Source organism: Molossus molossus, unplaced genomic scaffold (assembly GCF_014108415.1).
Source record: "Molossus molossus isolate mMolMol1 unplaced genomic scaffold, mMolMol1.p scaffold_m16_p_7, whole genome shotgun sequence".
NCBI lineage: Eukaryota > Metazoa > Chordata > Mammalia > Chiroptera > Molossidae > Molossus > Molossus molossus.
The window spans coordinates 58214800-58235340 of NW_023425401.1; the positions used below are offsets into that span (position 1 = coordinate 58214800).

Sequence of the window (20541 nt, forward strand, 5' to 3'; positions counted from 1 at the left end):
CTGGCGGAAATGCAGATGCTCAAACCCCACCCCTGACCTACTGACTCAGAAACTGGGGGCAGAGCCCAGCAATCAGTGTTTTAACAAGCCCCTCGAACAATTCTGATGCCTGGCTAAAGGTTGAATATCACTGACTTGAAGGATTAAACATCTAAATTATTCATTCATCCATTCGCAAGACATTGATTGAGTGCCTACTATTTGCCTGACACTCTGGGGCAAAGAAGAGGAATTATAAGGAACTCCGTCTTCCAGGAGACTACAATCCTCCCCTCCCTTGCTTTATGACAAAGCTTGAAAAGAGAGCAGGAATTTGAAGATGCTAATCCACAGGATGGAAATCTTTACATGTAACTATTTTCAATGGACAGGAGGCACACTGAAATTGTTTTTCCCTAGGAATGATCATACCCTCAAAATAGTAACTCTTCTAAAGGAAGTGTGGGTTTAATGTACCATGTACAACTGGCTCAGATTTTTAAACTTAAAAAAAAAAAAAGATTATGAAATTTCACCATGAATGAAATGCTGGATTTACCTTAAAGATTCACTTAAGTTTGTGCTTGTCTTTTAATAAACAAACTATTCTGTTTTATCATCTTTGATTAAGTAAGAGTTTCTTTCCTCTTTTTCTGTAAGCCTAAAAATGTCTTAATAGCTACGATGTATTGTGTGCTTCCTATGGCAGGGCTTGGGGATAGCTCAACATTCACGAACTCTTTTGATCCTCCCTGACCTTATAAAGCAGATGTAGCAACACACAGGACCAGCAGGTGAACAGAAAGAAGCTGGAAGAGGCAGGAAAGGAACCCAGACCCATCTATTAACCTTGTGGGACTTACCCTCCTGTGATGTACTTTCAGCCCCACTGGGTCATTTTGCTGCTCATTAAAACTACTGATGAAGCCCTGGTCAGGTGGCTCAGTGGGTTGGAGTGTCATCTCATGCACCAAAAGGTGATGGGTTCGATTCCTGATCAGGGCACACACGCGGGTTGTGGGTTGGATCTCTAGTTGTGGCACGTGAGGGAGGCAACCGATTGATGTTTCTCCCTCACACTGATGTTTTTTTCTCTCTCTAAAATCAATAAACAAATAATCACTACTGATTACTTGGGAAAACATAAAAGGAAACACCATCCCTCCCCTGAAGGATTTCTAGTAGGAAACCACTGGCTAAAGCTCAAGTGGGGGATATTTTTAAATGTAAAAGTTCATGCTAGATTTCTCCTTCAGTACCACAGATAACTGAGAGCTGACAGGAAACTCGTTATGGTCACCAGCACTCATGGCCTGCGTAAGAATCTCCTCCTTACTCAACAGACCCAGCTTGGAGATGTCCCACATGTGCTCCTTTCTCAGGGTGCCTCCATGGTGTCGGCAACTCACTGTACACGATCAGGGCAGAGGCTTTTCCTGTGGTGGAGGATGAACTTGAGTTGATCCAGCCAAGCCTGGGCCCTTGTGACTATGGGTGTCCATAATCCAGCAGCTGCAGGGGTGAAGAGTGTGACCGATAGCCACAAAAGAAATCAAAGCTGTCTGGTGGGACCATGAACACACTCAGCCCCTGGGTGTTGGCACGAGGCCTGCACTGGCTAGCCGAGTTGATCCACCACACAGGCCTGTTCTTCATTTGCAGGATGTCAGGGGTAGCCCACCTTTTGGCACCAAGAAGAATCAGAAAGCCTCATCTGCTTATTGCACCCTTGGGAATAATCTGGTGACTTTAGTTACATGCACCAAGAAAATGTAAAGTCCATGTGGGCTGTGTAGAAGCCGTGAGTATCTTTCAAGCCACACATAAGCATGCCAGTCGAGGTGCACTGACACGCATCGCCTTTTCCCTTGGCTCTCTGTAATCAAGGCTTTTCAGACCATCAAGTCTAACCACTATCCATTGCTAATTTGGGGTGCTCGTTGGCTTCTGCCAAGACATTGATTTGATTAGTGGCATTCTGTGGAACTACAGACATGATATGTTGAGCTTGCAAATATTATGATTTATTTCAAGATTCTGAAGGAGAAACACACCTATTAATGGCACCTGGAGGCTGGAGAGTCTTTGAAAGCATTTCATGCATATAAATGGGACACACGATGAAAATATGTGCTTATAGTCACAATCCCGACGCCAGAGACCACCCCACTGTGCTCCCCATCCTCGTGGAGTGATGGCTCCATGGGAAACCGCTGGGATTAGACGATCTGGCATTTGGACACCCATATGCCGCCTCATTTATCTACCTGTGACAGAGACAGTGCTGGAAGCGAATCAAAAAATGACAAATTGCTTCTGGTTTTAAAGGAGCTGTTCAGGATGGGTGTATGCCGAGGGGGAACCAGGTTTCATGCCAGGAGCCATCACTTCATCCCATTTTAAGGCCACATTTTGGCAAACACCAACCAGCACAGGATTGCTGTCTCATTTCCCCAGTGGATTTAAGACACTTGCTCTGAAAGCCTGAAATCCAGTCCTTCTGAAGGCGCGAGCAGCAGGAGAGCTCCGCCCAGCGGGCTGCGAGGCGAGACGGCAGGCGCTGCGCCAGCCCCAGATGCGAGGGCTCTGTCCCATGTCGAGGCGGACAGATAACGGGGAATGACTTTGCAGGAGTCCAGAGCAGAGACACACTATCAGTAAATGACTGGGGAAGACTGACTCCTGTGATACAGGAGACAGAAATTTTCACCCCAAAATCGCTAGAATACTGGCCACTGGAATCTGCTTTTGTGAATAAAGGACCCCCAAACTCTCAACTTCCCTGCAGGCACGGAGGAGGCACTGGGAAGTGTCAAGATGGCCACTCACGCACAGTTCAGGCCTCCACCCTGTTTACCAGCCAGGGGCCAGCCAGGCTGGGCGCCATTCCCGCTCTGGCCCTACTTCCTTATTTCCAGCGGACGCCCGTCTTTGGAAATGACCATGTAACTAATTCATGGTCAACACACTCGATCCTCTCTGGAGGTGAACTTTCCTCAGTCAACCCAGTTTGTACTCTTCTCTGCCATGTGCTGGAATTCGCAGAGAAGTGCCTCACTGTGCTTGTGAATGTAGCCAGGGACTCTGCTAAGCACTGCACTCATATCTACTCATTTTATCCTCCTGACACTCTCTGAGACAGGTACTAATACGCTCGTCATTTTGTAGATGAGGAAACAGGCACAGCGGACTGAAGGATTGGCTGAAGGTCACCGAGCTGGTGAATGGCACAGCCACAGTCACACCGGATAGCTTGGCTCCAGGGTCTGCCTGGTTCCTGACCCCGCTGCAGCCTCTCTGACATAACCCTCCTACAGCACAGCGGCCGAGCCCCCCGTGGGCACTGGTTTGCCTGGGCCTTCCTCTGTGCCCAGGCCCAGTCCTCTGGAATTCAGTGGGTACTCGGAGCAGGAGCACAGAGTCTGCAATGTGGAAAGACAGGTTCATCTCCAGTTCCCCTATTTGTTTCTAAATTCAGGTCAGATGTCCAAATGTTAAAGTGGGGCTTGTTTGTTTTGAACGTTTCACCATGTTGTCCAGACTGCTTCATAGATGGTCTCTCTGTCCTCCTTCCTTAGAAGCACATGGCTCCCACCCCACCTCCTGTCTCTGGCAATGATACTGCTGCCAGTGACAGATGTTCTCTGCCCATCATACATTTCAGCTCAAAACTCCCATTTTCCATGTGGCAGTGAGGCATATTTATGGCACAAGTCACATGCGAAGGCATTTACAAGTTCATCATTCTGAATCATAACCTTGGAGCACAACCACCATGCCCATTTCACAGATGGGCAAAGGAAGGCAGGAGGTCACAGTAAGGTTGCAAAGGCATCCTAAACTGCCAGGTCTCTTGAGCCACTTACATACAATCCCATCTCTGATTGCTTCCTCTCATCTTCCTATTTCACAAACTTATCTATGGCCTGGAGATGAGTGATGTGGTCAAGATTGAGCTGGACTGTGTCTGTCTGTACTCTAGCTCTCAGAACACTAACAAGAAACTCTAAGCTCTGGTGGCAGGAACATTAATGTTTAGCTTTCTGCCTAAACCCATTCTCATTAGTAGGTTTACATGCATGAAACACATAGGAGTTTTTGGTCTGCACAATCCTCTCATTACCCAAAGTTATAACTAATCAGAATGCTGAGTGGTTTATTCTCATGCAGAACACAACCAACTGCCTTCATTGCTGAAATGACCCTAAATTCTGTTCTGATGGAACCTTTTGGTTTGGAAATGAAAAGGTAGATCATGACCTATAAGCAGACTGAATAATACTCCTTTAGAGTAAAAACTAGAAGACTGTTTTTCAAATAGTTATTACAGAAAGCCCAGATGCCATGTGAAAGAGATACAAGAAAGCTAGATGGTGTGTCCATTGCATGTAAGTCTGGGATTAGAAACTGAAAATGCTGGAAGTTTCATAAAGGCAAATTTGCCTCTAATTTTGTTGGTGCTGCGCATCCCCACCGGGATCTCTGTTCATGAAAAATGCACTCAGGTGAGAGTCAAGTCTGGACTACTAGTCTCTGCCCTGCCCCTTTCAGCTGTGTGACCTTAGGAAGGTCACTGAACTTCTCTGAGCTTTCAAATTAGAGAAGCTAGCACCTACCCATCTACTTTACTGAGTTGTTATGAAAATCAAAATGAACAAGGGACACGAGACTGCTTTATAAATGGCAAATGTTGTAGATATTTCTAAGGATATATGATCACCCTCAAAAGGTGGTAGTGAGAACAGAAGCCTCTTAGCTTTGTTTTCAAAAGAATTATCTCCTAGTAACATGGCTGAGAAGTGGCCTTTGGGAGTATGACCACAGAAGGCAGTCTCCAAACAGCCTGCAGATGTGCACCGCTTCATTTGTTCACCAGCTCAACTCACGCTCCCTCTTCAGTCCTATCTTACCATCCATGTGATGTGTGGCACCTAGTGGGTGCTCAGAAATGTGAGACAAATCAAAGAATGCCAGGCTAAGGGTTTTAGTTCCTCCAGAGGAAAAAGGTTGTTGGCAGGGGATGGGAGGCTGAGGGGGGAGATTTCTGGAAGCCTGAGACTAGCGTGATTCGCAGACTTGAACGCAAGAGATTTCCCGGGACAAGCTGGACACTCTACCTGAGTGTCATAGCTGAAGATCCATTTTGCCTCCTCCCAGCTGGCAGGGGATAAGTATCTGAAGTAAGGAAAGATTGGTGAAAGACATGTGTGTGTCTGTGTTCCTAAAGAGCGGATCCCTAGAGATTTATAGCCTGGGCATTTCTCCACCCTCCCCCTGCCCCATTTGGCCCCCAGCTAACACCATCTTCTCACTGTCAGGGATCCAGCAGAATCACACCCTGTCTATTTTTCCTACATCAGATTATCGCCTCTAAGATATTTCCTTGGTCCCTGTTGGTGGTTTCCTGCCACCAGCTAAATCTTCTACTTAACAGCTCCAGGCATTCAATGCAAAACTGCAGCCTTCAGCAGGTCTTGCACTTGGAATTGTCAGAAGTGCTGTGTGAGCTTCACCAGGAACACACGTGTGCTGCGGAACTGCCATCTGGGTCAGGAGCTGACTAGTGCACATGGCTGGGAAATCACATTTTGGGCCAGGGAGGAGATGTGATCAGTGGGGATTTCCCGTTTAAAAACTTACAGCAAAAGGCTGCCTGAGACCATTCAATATTCATAAATGGAAAGCAGAGATGGCGTTTCTGTTCCGCCAAGAGCAATAGCTATTTATCACAGCAAATGACTGAAATAGTTGTACGAACAATGCTTTACTCAGCGCTGTAAATTACGGTATACAGAAGATTAAACTTAAGCCTAATGCTACCCTTGAGCTTCAACAGCTGAGTCCTATAAATGGATACCCGTTAAGAGGAGAGAATCTTTTTCCTGGTTACTATTTAAAAGTGTATCTCTATTAAAAGCTTGTCTTAAACATAAATTACCAGGAAGCCTGCCCTTGGGCCTAGGCAGGCTCTTCACTGGGCACCGACTCAGAGTCACATCTGTTTGACACAGTGATAGGCCTGAGACTTGACACATGTGCTGTGCTGACCTCCAGTGGGATGGAGGGGAGAGGGACCTCACAGAGGGCCGGGGGGCGGGGGCGGCGGGGGGCGCTTTGGAATTAAAAAGATCCTGAACTCTAAACCACTTCAAAGAGAATGTTTCTTTCAGTATCTGCTGTTCTGTAAAGTATCAAGAAACCCTGATCTAGAGCTGAAGCCCCAATTTTTATAGCTAGATTTTATTCTCCAAGCACTTGATCCTCAAAGTATGGTCCATGCATCAAAAACACAAGCATCACCTGGAAGTGTGTTAGAAACTGCATTTTAGAGAGAAACTCCTGGGTGATTCACATGAACATTAAACCTTGGAAATCAAGGGATAAGTAAGCAGGTGTTAACAGGGAGAATGGAAATCTTACACATGAAGAATAGGATTTATAGGAATAGGCCCGAGCAGTGGACCCTAGGACACGGAGTTCTCTTTTGTTCAATCCTACTTTATAACATTTTCAGAAATTTGAGAGATAGATTTTCATGAGCTGGGAATAAATGACTGTGAACTTGAGAGATGACCCAAAGCACCACAGAGTATAAAACTGAGTAAATTAGTAAAAAGCTCATGCTTTATAAATCAATCAGGATGCCTCTAATCCCCCTGTGAGTCAGGAGGCTGAGAATACATGGCAATATTTTGAGCCAGGATTTCATTTTTTGTTGTAATTATCAGCTGACTTTAAGTAAGAAAAGTATGCAAAGTCTTTGTGTTGTTTGAGACAAAAGACTCAGGGAAATGGTAGTCTTTATTAGAAAAATATATCCTTAAGTATGCATGTTAAAAACTTAATGGCAATCACTGCATAAATATATATTTATATACATAAATAAATTTAGAAATAAAATAAAATCTATTGTAGCCAAGCTAGCAGAGGAAAAAACAGAAAGAAAGTTAAGAAAACTTTGTTAATCTAATGAAAGACAGGAAAGAAGTACAAAGAAGCAAATAAAATGCAAGATAAACAGAAACACAAATTAAAAGATAAAAATAAGTCCAAATACATAAAGTTATCACAATAAATGTAAATGGATAAAACTCACCTATTATAAGACATTATCAGATTGGACTTTTAAAAAAGCCAGCTATATACTGCTTACAAGAGAGACACCTAAAACAAAATAACACAGAAAAGTTGAAAATAAAAGATTGGAAAGAGATAAGGCAAATATATATTGACAAAAAAACCAAACCAAAACCAAACAAACAAACAAACAACAAACAAAACTAGATTGCAATGTTAATCAGATAAAATAGGACCTAAGGCAAAAGCATTAACAGGGATGAAGACTCTACTCGTAAAAAAGACAGGATGCACTTACATGCACCCAATAGCACAGCCTCAACACTGTGAAGCAAAAGCTGTTAGAGCTCCAGGAGAGACTGACACACTTACACCCACCACAGACTTCAAAGCCCCTTCTGGAGATTAAAGACCAAGCAGACAAAAATGGCTGCGATTATATGAATCATCACAAAAAAAGAGATTGTACAAATTTTCTAATCACATAGGACACCTTAAAAAAACTGATCACATGGTAACTAGTGACAAAGGAAATATCATAAGTTATAAAATCGATAACATAACTAATATTCTCTGGTGGCCATCAGAAGTTAAACTAAAAATCAAGAATAAAACAATAGTAAGACTCCCCCTCACCATCCTTTACATTTGAAAACTAAAACCACTCTCCTAAACTACCACTTGGCATCAGTGTGATTTTTTTTCTATGTGTGGCCTAGTTGCTAAGGGACCAGGTTAATTTACATGACATTTGTCAGGGGTATCACCAGAAACAGGAAACTCCCCAAGCTATTATAGCTTCATTATTTTGTACTTTGAACTAAATTCTAAACCAAAGGGATGATGAAGCACCTGATTCAGGCAAGAAAAGAAGGGACGTGCGTGGGTTAATTATGACCTCGTTGTGCAGCACTACGGGCTGCTATTGGCTTATTCCCCAGAACTGTGCCCTGTTCTGCCATTTCTTTCTACTCATCGATGCTGGCTTGATGAAAGAGACTGTCCTGGAACTGACATGGCATCATAAAATTAATAGCGTTCTGGAAGCAACCAATACTGTAGTTAACAGTTTGTAAGGGACCTTCTGTCTGCTCTTTCACAGGGCCAAGTCTTCTGAAAAGTGATCAGGGAATGCTGCATAGGAGACTAACAAAAATATAGGTCCAAGTGTCCTGGGGGAGAGCATCCCTCAAGAAGTTGCCCCAAACGAAATCAAAACCAGACTGATGGTCCTTCCCTGGGGCTGTGCTGCCATCCCAACACAATTCCAGTGCTGGCGAATGATAAAACAGATGTAAAAAGGAAACCACCAAACAACCTAAAAAGGATGGAACACAGGATCAGGGTAATATTGATCAAATCACTGATGACAGGGCTGCACGTTCTGCTGGTGAGTGGGGGTGGGGAGCTGGGTCAATGGAGAAAAGAGAGGACGGCAGCTCTCTGTCTGTGCCATGGGCATCGTGGTGGTCAAACAGCTCGGTGGTTTTCCTGGCTCACAAACATCACAAGTCACAGAGTGGGGCCGCTCTCACGGGCACCCACTATCTCTTGGCCTCCTCACTGGTCCCCTGGCCCCTCAGCAAATATACATCAGCATCACCCTCCTTCAAAGACTAGCTGAGGCAAAGGCTCATTGTGAGGGCAGAAGTTCCTCACCACCAAACCGTAGGGTGAGTGTCACAAGTGGTAAGAATATGATAGGGGTGGCTAAGAAAGCGGCTCAAGAATTTAAAAAGAGCTGCTCTCTAGCCCCTGCCCCCTTAAAAGCACCAGTAATTTGATTCATTTGTATTTGGGGTCACCATCAGGATGATGCCGCATGTGTAACAGTAATGCAGGTCACTGAGTTAGGGGGTCGGTCAGGGCCGGTGTCAGCATGACCTTATTCATGGGACCGATGCAGAGGTACCCCGGAGGGGGGGGGGGCAGGCACTTGTTGAAGTGGGTTACGCATGGGGAGGGGAGGCCACATGGAGATGAGCAGGAAACCACAGCCATGGCACAAATGAAGCCACACTTGTCTTAGAAAAACCCACCTCTGGAGAAGGCCAAGGAATTTGAAGAAATAATTTCTAGGGGAGTAAAGCAAAGCATCTATGAGGCTAATAAACAAGGAAATAAGAGGGTTAGTCAGAAACCAAACCTTAGAAATCTGTTGTTCCAATTTTGTAAAACAAAGACTACGGTTGCTTTCTCTGAAAAAAAATTATGATTCACTTCATGTGAAGTGGGATACATTGAAGTGAAATGGTTTACTTACTCTTTCATCATTTATTTCCTCCTTTTATGCGTCTCTGTACAGCAATCCCCGATTGGCACTCGTTTTTCAGAAGTGCCTGGCCCTGTGAAAGCACAGGGGGAAAGTCCTACACAAGATGTAGCTACAGTGTTTCCTGACTCCAGGACGCCATTGATTGTAAGATGCCACATCACTTTAGCAGGACCTATTTCTGGGGGCGGGGTAAGCCTGCCATAGTAAGTACACAATGATGGGAAAAGCACTTTGATTTGAGAAACAATAGGGCCTGGGACCTTCTTTAGAGCTCTGCATCGTCCCCAAGGTCAGCCTACACAGGGGACCTTCACATGTGACACTTCTGGAGGGACTGTCAGTGACCCTGGCAAAGCACTAAGAATGAGCTCCTTGAGCAAATGCTCCAGAGGCTGGTCCAGCAGGAAACCTGCAACAGGGAAGTTGCAGCTCAGACAGAAGTTGGGTTCTAGCATCGGCTCGTGAGGTGCGAATCGTGTATAATCAAAACCACCCCGGAACACCCTTCTACTCATAAAATAGGTTCCACGTGGTTTGGGGACTGTGAGCTCTTTCCACGACCAGTGTCTTCTCCACGGTTGGAAAGGGTCTTTGTTTCTCTGCTCAAGCACCAGATGGAGTAGGTTTGTGTCTGGGGCCACATTATTAGAAACAAAAGTGCATTATTATTTTTGCCCAGTGCATTTAGTTGAATTCAGATAAATTAAGAGTGATGAGACTCCAAAGTGGAAGGGATGTGTTTTTGTTTTGTACTCCAAGACCTCTGAGTGCAGTGACAGGCCGACCGCGGCGGTCTCCCTCCGGAATGCAATCTGGCTCGCGGTGCTCCCAAGGATGTGTCCACCCGAAGGCGAGCTGTCAGAGCGCTGATGTACTTCTTCGGGGAAAGGAATGCTGTTTGGGAAGTGCTGCTCTACACATCGCTCGAGATGGGGAGGATTCCAAAATGACCTTTGAATCGGTGCTGGCAACATTCTTTCCTCAGATTTAAATAGAGCAATGACTGTTCCCCCAATTTTCCTCGGTCCATCCAGCTCTGAGGGATGGAATGTAACAGCCTGCACATCGAGGACAAGCCAGGATGAGTCAGAGGCTAGGGGTCACGGTACTGTGCCAGCCTCCAGGACTCAGCCTCATAAGCTCTCCTTGCGGGAGGACGGCTCCCCCTTGTCAGCCTCTCCAACGAGATCTGAACAGAGGTGGCCATTTTCTCTCAAGGAATGCTGTCTTCTCAATGAACATACTTGCCTTCATGTGGAATTTGGCTTTTTCACAAATGGCAAGCAGTTTTCCTTCCTTGCTTGCTTCCTCCCTCCTTTACTGAGCATCGACTATAGATACTGCACTCATTGTATTAACTCAGAGAGTATAACAGTGAGCATAACAACAGGGCTCCTGGCTCCCTGAAAGGCCTAGTCATGGGTGTGTGTGTGTGATGGGGATGGATACGTAAACAAGCATTTGCAACAGCCCTTATATATGCTAATATTGGTGAAGTGAAGGAGGCCAAGAACATGTGAATTGGGATTTCAGAAGTCCTTCCTTCCACCTGTCTGTCCTCCAAATCAGGAAATGTGCTCCATGCTGGGACTCAGGGATGAAAAAAGACACAATTCCAGTCCTTAGGAGCTCAGCCTCTAGTGTTCACAGGTGACTCTGCTGCACAGTGATTGGTGCCATAGGACACAGAGATATAGTGGCAGAGGGACCAGCTGACAAGAGGGTTGGGTGGCAGCTGAGCTCAGCAGAAATGCAGAAAAACACTTCAGGTGTTGCTAGCCTAAAAACCGGCCTATCAGTGATGTAAAACTGAAGTCACCTGCACTTGGGAAAAAATCCCAAGACAAAACTTAAATGGTTTTTGTCAAGGTCAACAACAACCTTTGGTGGCAAATCTTGAAACCTCTTCTCTTTTCTCCTCTCACTCAAACTCTTGGCATTGACTGAATGCTCTCATCTCTTGACTTCCAGGTCATCACCTTCTGCTGCTTTTCCTGACAGATCACTGGCTATTACTATGTTCTAAGGAACCCTAAATGTTGACTCCTCCCTTTTTCAATTCAATCCATCAGCAAATTCTGCCAGCTGCATTTCCAAAATGGATCTCAGTTTTATCCTTTTCTCATCTGCCTGGCTAAGCATTAGTCAGTACGAAGTCTCCCAGGCTCCAAGCAGCCAGAGTGACCTTTTGAAAATACAAACCAGATTATGTCTTTCCCTCACCCACCTACCTCCCTGATGCCCCAAACACACCTCACCTGTGGACTCTCTGCTGGGACACTCTTGTGCCAGTTCTTCATATGGCTTGATCGGATTTTTGTTTATGTTATTTAACCCATCAAAAAGTAGGCTTCAAGAAAGTCATGTCCTTACCTGTCTTATTCACCACTGCATCTGCAGTATTAAAACAATGCTTGGCACAGAGTAGGTGCTCAGTAAACATATATCACATAAATGAGTGAATCAAAGCCATGTGACTAGAAGAAGGTAATTTAAGACATCCAGCCTTCAAGAAATAGGCTTTGCCCAGCTGGTGTAGCTCAGTGGTTGAGCATCTACCCATGCATCAAGAGGTCGCCGGTTTGATTCCCAGTCAGGACACATGCCCAGGTTGTGGGCCTGATCCCCAGTGCAGGGCATGCAGGAGGCAGCGAGTTGATGTTCTCTCTCATCGATGTTTCTATCTCTCCCTCTCTCTAATATCAATAAAGGAAAAAAAAAAACAACAAACCAGAAATAGGCTTTGATGAGATTATAAGCAGAAGTTCATTTTCAATTAAAGACGAATTTAATAATCCTAAGGTTATGAAGATCCTATTAATCTATCTCCAAATTGAGCTGCACCACTACATCAGCTATTTGTTTATTTGTAACATTTCTACTTAATTCACAGAAATATGCAAAAAAAAGGGAATTTCATTGAATTTAGAAAAAATCATGTACTGTTTGTGGATCTCATGGTCTGCTCATTTGTTAGAGATAAACAAGAACAATAGAGGCAGACCTGATGGTGGTGCCCACTCCACCTCTCCTACAAGCTTTCTCCTTTTTACTTTTTGATGTTTAAAGGTCTATTTAAAATGCTGTGGCTAAGGCTCTAAACACTTTCACTATAAACGATTTATTCTTCCCTTCCTCCTTCCCTCAAAATTGTGCCCAAGTTTATCACCAATGCCAATAAGCAGACAGGATTAGTGTTGTGGCATCCTGCAGGAAACAAAAAATGACTCTTCTGTATTAAAGTTCAGTTAAGGTGTTGCAGAGAGTTTCAGATCCAAAAACATTTAACCAGTATGGTGGTTAAAGTGATCTGGAGTCAGACAGAGCTTGGAATCCTGGTTCTGCCATTTAACATTTGCTTGACCTTAGGCAAATTTCTTAAATCCCCTGAGTCTCCCTTTCCTTGGGTGTGAGATGGGGATATGACCATAGCACTTCAGGGTGGCCATGGGATTAAATAACACATAAAAAACTTAGTACTTATAAGGGATCAATAAATTTATTAGCTTTATTGACATTGTTATTTTTGTCTTCCATTAACAGAGTAAAAAGGAAAGCCAGGGTTTGAGATCAGGTCAACCTGCTACATTCTAATTTGAGCAGTAGCAAGTTCAAAATTTAAAAATATAAAGTGGAGCAAAACGTGATCCTACTTCGTTGTAGTCTCTTTGTTGTAATGCTTGATTTAAGGTCTAACCATCTGCTAATCATTCAGTCTGTTATTTCTTTCCTAAGGATCTATTACAAAGATTTCCTTCGGATCTATCATATGACCTGCACTTTACCAGGGACAATAAAAAGATGAAATAAAAAACAGCTGCAGCAGCCCTGCCCGTGTGGCTCAGTGGATTGAGTGTTGTCTCAGGCACTGAGAGGTCCTGGTTCGATTCCCAGATAGGGCACATGCCAAGGCTGCGGGCTTGATCCCCAGTAGGGGGCGTGCAGGAGGCAGCCGATAAATGTTTCTCACATCAATGTTTCTATCTCTCTCTAAAAAAAATCAATAAAAACGTATTTAAAAAACACACACACAATAGCAGCAGATATTGTTTCTGATCATAAGGCGCCCCAAATACATATCAATCCAGGAGTTAATTCTGGATTGGAGATACATTCATCGAATTAAAGTTAAAAAGAATCCTACTAACAAAATAAAGTTTGTATAGATTTACATGCTCTTTCCAAGTCTTATTAATTAATATTGTCAGACTTGACAAGGAATATGTTGGATGAGAACAATTTTCTTTAATTATTTTATACTTCTCTGGTGTAAATAATTGAGTCTTATAAAAGACAACTAACAATAACAACAGAAATTTAATCTCAACATACACATTCAACTTAATTGACCAAAAAACCCAAGCCCTGCACTGTATCAATTGCCATGTTCAGGCAAAATGTTCTGTAGGCTAATTAGCCAGTGATGGTCCCCGCGAAGCCAGGGGGCACTGACATTGGGAGGGACTGACTCTCTAGGGCTCATAAGCACAGATGGTTTGGTTCCTCCTCAACTAGAGGTCACCTGGAGACAGACAAAATAAAAAGAACAATTGCAGGATACCCTGGATCCTCATTAATGAGCACTGTTGGGCTGTGCTGCTCTCAGTACCCAACCAATATTGGCATCTGGATATGCACGGAAGAAATGGAGGTGCCAGCCTTCACAAGCAAGTTGCTATCATTTATTTTGCAGCTCAGCCTCTCTGCTTTAGCTTACAGTTCATTAAATTCTACTGCATCACCATCAACATGCAAAACAGCTACATGAAGGACATTCAAAAATATAATCAGAAAAGGGAATAAAAAACCCTCTCTGAGAAAGAGGAAAAAAAATTAATCCTCTTGTCTACTGAATTAAATCTAGATTCTTTGGTTCTAATACATTTTTTTTTTTTTTTTTTAAACTAGCAGTGACATCCAAGGATTATCTCTGTCTGATGGATGGGGTGTGGGGCTGTATGTTTCTCTGCTTGGAGGAGAAGCACCAGACACTGGCTGAAAATTCTGCAGGATCTGTGTGTATGGATGTATTATTTCTTTTTCTTTTTTGATTTTGAAGTGGGAAGAACTGCAACTTATGGGCTTCTGTACAATATCTTGTTTTATGCTTCGCATATGACTGCGATGAGGAAATTATCTTGATAATCACTAGCTCTCTGGAAGATGAAATAGTAAATTTTCTACATGTTGCCATGTGATTCTGGAGAAGTTATTTCTGAGCTTAGTGTACATGAGCACATTTAACTTGGAGAAAAATTTAAATATAGAAAAGCACAAAATATATGACAAATGGGGATGTTACATTTTACAGCAGTGGTTTATAATGGGGGGTGATTTTGTCTCTTAGGGGACATTGGCAAAGCCTGGAGATAGTTTTGGTTGTCATGACTGAGGGTGAGGGCTGCTAATGGCATTTAGTGGATAGAGGCCAGGAAAGCTGTTCAATATCCTACAATGCACAAGATGGCCCCATAACAGAGGATTATTCGGCCCCAAATGTTAATAGTGCTGCTGTTGAGAATCCCTGCTTTAGAGTAGTTCATTATGTAATTATGTTAGGAGATAAAAACAGAAAAAAGCCATACTCCTTTCATTTAGGCAAGTCATACAACTTCACAGATGTTCAACCCAATTACAAAATTATACTTGGGCTCACCTATTATTTTTCTCTTTAATTATAATATTTGAAATTGATTAAAAATATGTTACCACTAAAAATAATAAAGTATTTTTTCCACTGCAGGCACCTTGCACGCCTTGATTTGAGCTTATATACATGCCTGTGCACACACACTCATGCACATGCATGTGCACACACCACACACACAGAGGATTCTTTTTGGAAGAAATGGCAATACCACTTTCTGGGCTGAGGCTGGGACCCACCACAGCACTAACAGCAGAGGGAGCATCACACGTGGCACACTCCCACTCTAGCAATCACAAGGGAAAACCCTTGGACAAGGATTCTCTGCAATGGCTAACTTGGTTAACGATAGCTTAACTTTTTTCTTTTATAGCAAACTTTGTTTCACTACTATGCTAAGTACTTTCATGTGTGAGTTCCTTTAATCATCACAACAACCTATGAGAAAAACTACTATCCCAATTTTAAGAATAAGAGAACTGAAGCACAGAGAGTTGCAACCTGCCCAAGTCACACAGCTAATAAATGGCAGAGCTGGGACCTGAATCTGAGTAGACTGACCTTGGAGAGGCTATTCCACCGGTGAGGCTCTCGCATCATGTCAGAGTGGGATCAGGGCTCCCAGGGCAAGGCTTTTTGTTTCTGTTTTCCCCCCTTTTCAGTCACCCCTAAATAGCCTCATCAACATACCTAAGGGATTTTAGAAACAAAGCAATCTCTTAAAGTCCTAGATTTCCTGGGAAGAGGTTTACAAAGCACCTAAAGACTTCTTGTACAGACAGACTTAGGAACAAACCCAAGGGGCCAACACAGGTCGAGGGGCATAGAAGGTGGCTCTCAGAGGACTTTCACCCCTTGGCAAGCAGAGGGTCTCCCCAACTTTTTATGTCTGGGACACCAGCTTGGGGCACAAATCAGGAGTAGAAGGAATGCAGCCAGTCCTGGGAGGGGGCTTTATGTGACTCCATATGGCAAGGTGGCCAAGGCCATATGAACCTTGGGGGGGCCCCCAGAGAGATCTTGGGAGCTTCAAAGTGTTTCCTAAGGGGCTGACACTGGGGCCTAATGTGAATGCAAGCTATATTTAGAAAGCCAGATCCTCAGGACTCTTGGCAATGTGACCATCTTCAGGCCAACAATTCTTGCCTCCAAGAGTGTGGGAAGCAGAAGATGAATCACAGACCACAGTCCGTAGGCTGACCTCAGTGTGCATGTTCCCTGAGATGGGGCATGAAACGAAGACAGGAAGCACTTCACTGAATTGGTTTTCCCATTTTTCATAAGAAACATTCAACTTAATAAAAAATAGCCACACTTTATTGACAATAATAGCTATCCTTTATTTCTTTACCACGTGCCAAGAAACTACTTTAACTTTGTTTCTTCTATAACTCCGCAAGGCAAGAATGATCACTTTTATTCCAGAGGAAAATGAGGCCCAGAAAGGTCATGTAATTAGCCCAAGGTCACACAGCTAGTAAATGTTAGTCGAGAGTCTAACCTGGGTCTGTTTGACTCCAACAGTCATGATTTTTCCACTATGATCTTTTCACATTACCACTGACCTCCAAAGTCCCCAGAACTAACTGTCTAAACATACACACACACACACACACACACACACACACACACACACTTAAAACTTAAATAAGCAGGCCCTGGCTGGGAGCTCAGTTGGTTAGAATGTTGTCCCAATATGCTAAAGTTGCGGGTTCAATCTCTGGTCAGGGCACAGACAAGAATCAACCAATAAATGCATAAATAAGTGGAAAAACAAATAAATGTTTCTCTCTCTCAAGAACAACAAAAATAAATAAATAAATAAATAAATACCCAAATATAAACAAGCGGGAGACCAACATCTCGAATGCTGCCCTGCCATGCACCCATCGCTCTGTGTGTGCCACGATGCTCAAAACCCAGGAGCTGAACCACAGGTGCTGACAACGAGTAGGTTTCTGAAAGAACACACAGTCCATTCCTGTCATTTAGCAAGGTGACAAATCTAGGGTCTCAGGGCTGAGCAGAGGCTGAGCTGGGACTTGGCCCCAGATGTGCTGCCCCTGGGCAATGTCCCTTCCACTGCCCTGTGGCCCTGCTTGCTGGGGCCACAGCAGGGATGAGTCTGGGTGTTGGAAATGCAGAGTTGAAAGGAACATGCCTGGCCCCGAAAGGATCCTAGAAGCTGGTAGGTGTTTTGAAACCATCCATAGATAACTGAAGTGTGTGGCAGAAGGTGGGAAATGGCACAGGAGAACTAAGGCCTATGGGTATTAAGAGGCCTATGCGAATCATATCCTGGGGGGGGGGGGGGGGGGCAAAAGGGAGAAAGACACCATAGGGAGAAGTGGGGAGGAAATGAAGCCATGCTCTGGGTGTATTTGCAGGAAGGTGCCTCATACCAGTCATTTTGTAGCATGAGGCAGAGTACTCATTTTGCAGATAAGATGGAGAGACAGGAGGCGACCTGTCCACACAGTTAATGGGGACTCATGTGAATTGCTTTGTCTGCCTCTGAAGTCCATGTTCTCTCCACTACAACAAACTTCAAATGCTGTTCTACGAAGACCTGGTGGGTTGGGAGGTCAGGAGTAGGCCAATAGGCCAGGAGTAAGTCAGATCAGGAGTGGCTCAAGCACCCACCCCAAGTTCAATCCCAATGGCTCTACTTTGCACATATATTTATAGATAGAGGTTCCACATGAGATTCTATTTGAGAAAGGCTCTGCAGTTAACAAAATCAAGTTCGAAGCCCTGTACTAGGTACGAGGTGCTACCGGGCAGGTGAATGCATTAGGCCTTGGAGTTCGCGCAGAGCAGGGACAACAGGCAGTCTAAGCAGGAAGGCAGCGAGGGACAATGGCTAGCAAGCAGGCAAACTAGGCACTTCCGTGACTCTGGAGAGATGCTGCTTGTGTTCAAAATCAGGCTCTGCTCCTGTCTAGCTTTGAGACCTGGAGCAAGGCATTCCTAAGCTTTATTTTCTTCAAGTTCAAAATGGGATCATACTGGTCTGTCTTCTTAGGGCTGCTGAGAGGATTACGTGCTCAATGACATGGAAAGCATTTAGCACAGTGCTTGGCACTTAGCACAATGACATTCTTATTAACTTGTTGAAAACAGCAAGACTAGGAGGTAAAACAGCAAACAAAGACATACCATGAAACTATAGGAGGAATTCTTAGGGAAACTAAAATCCTCACTGCCTCCAAAGGGTTGCTATGGTCCTGAGCTCTGCCTTGTATTCTCCTGGCATTGATAAATATGGGCTGTGAATCAATGGCGGATACACCTAAAGACGAGGTGTCCTCATTGCTGCTAGTCAGCTGGTTCAGAAAGAAGTTCAATGGAGATCAGTAATCCAAACCCTTAAACTAATTTACTGACACTGCTCAAAGCAGATGCCACAAAAGGCCTAGGATAGAGGAAGGGACGTGGATCAGCTGAGCCAAGCCCTAGAGGCCTCCTTCGCTTGGCTAGATGGGGCCTTGCCTTGAGCAGAATTCTGCAGGGCACAGTGGAGTCTTGGGTCCCTTTCAGGTTTCTTCCATTGAAGACTGTCAGTGAATTCAGTTCCCAGTGAAGGTTTTAATGGCTTACGAGTTTTTCGTCTGCCTTGCTCGCCGCTGTATCCCAGTGCCCAGAACAGCAGCACATCCCTGCAAATGAATGCACGACGATCCCATTCAGATGATCCGGCCTCTGCATCTTCACAGACACACAGAAGCAACTGGCCACAGAGCTTCCATGGTCATTCACCAACCACCTAACTGTGTGAAATCTTCTCTCCCCTGTTCTGCTTTTGACCCCACTTGTCACCTCAGCTTGTAGCACCACCACTGGGTCTCTGACAGTGTCCCTTTGGAGAGGTTTGATCTTTTCTCTCTTCCCAGTGTAAGGGAGGGTCATTTGCTACACAGCACTAAGCAAGAAGGTCAGCTTGTGCTGAGTACAGGACCTGTTCCTCTCATGCTCACTCTGCCAGACAACAATGTTAGATAGAGCTAGAAGTGCCTACAAAAGCAACTCCATATGGAAGAGACGAAAAAAACCAAAGCCTTGAGACATTAAGCAAGTTTCCCAAGGTCAAAGAGCTGGCTGCAGGGAGGGGCAGGAGACTTGGCTTCTAAACAGAGCCCTTTGTAGGACATTTGTAAGGCCTTCTCTGCCTGTGCAATTCAAAACATGTTAAAAAGTGCCCCTAAAGCTTGAATTTTCTTTCTGCATAGTATGAGCACAAAATATACCTACAGAATAAAACAGATACAAATTTGATGTATGTATGTATGTAGATATGTATATATCACATATATCTACATATTCATAAATGATATTAGGAAATATAAAAACTATAGCCATCCCTTGGTATCCACGGGGGTTAATTCCAGGACTCCCCACAGACAACAAATCCACAGATCCTCACATCCCTTATATAAAATGGCACACAACAATGCATACTGTCAGCCCTCTGCAATTGTGGATTCCCAACCATGGTTTGAAAATATGTACTGTTTTCAATTTGCAGTTGGGTGAACCCACGGATTCAAAACCCATGAATATGGGGGGGGGGGGTCGACTGTATAGTTATTGAAAAACCTGCGTATAAGTGGACCTTGCACAGTTCAAACCAGTGTTGCTCAAGGGTCAAATGTATTCTATAGTCCCAAATACATTTACTGAAGGGCTTAGATGAGCTCAACTCCCTTTATTTTATACCTATTATTACAGAATAGTGGTAATTGAAGGAGTGGGGGAAAATGAGAAATTCTGAGTGTGAGAAAGGGATAACATGTAGTTTGTAAAAGCATATTCAATATTATAATTGCTTTGATTTATTTAAGGCATAATATTTAATGTGCTTTGAAATTTAACAGTAAAGGAGCACATTTAGATTTTACGTTCATCAAAAGGGAGTATGGCTTAATAAAAAGACTGGGACATACTGTTCTGGAACTCACAGCATATCACAGCTTTGGAAATCATCTGGTCCGATGCCCCCTTTAAAGATAAAGAAACTTCCCCCCAGAGAGGTTAGGTAACTTCCCATCTGAGGTCAATAGCTATTGATTCATTCCTGAGGGGAGCAGCCAATGGGGATTTTATCTGTTGTGTGTTCATGACACCTGCACTGAAGGGGAGTCCAGGGTTTGCTGTTGATCAGCTGAAGGAAATTTATTGCACCAAGGATATAAAAATACACAGGGAAAGCGGATCCCAAACACACCTGAATTTATTTTAACAAGGAGGATTCTTGCAAAAGGAGTCTGAACCTGAGGCTTTATATGCAAAGCATTTCCTCAGGGGAGCACCCCAATGGCCCCCACAGAGACCTGCCCTTCACTCCAGTGCCTCCTTTGTGTGTATCTGGAGACTCCGTCTGGCCCTTTCTTTCAGGGGAACAAAGTGTCAGGCTGCAGGAGTGACTCCTGAAGCCTCCGCTTTTCCCTCCCCTTTGTCACCTGCAGAGGCCAGTGACAGGTTGGGCAGATGGTTTCTATCTAGTCCCATCTACCTAAACAAGTTGCAGGTTTTCTCTCTTTTGTTCTGACAGGACTGAGCATCT

At 44.1% G+C, this 20541-nt stretch overlaps 1 protein-coding gene across 3 annotated transcripts in view; it reads right to left on the reverse strand.

Annotated features, from left to right (window-relative positions):
* The window catches only part of ATXN7L1 (ataxin 7 like 1), a 253531-nt gene that overhangs the window by 153106 nt on the left and 79884 nt on the right, over window positions 1–20541 (reverse strand). The gene's annotated exons all lie outside the window — the stretch shown is intronic.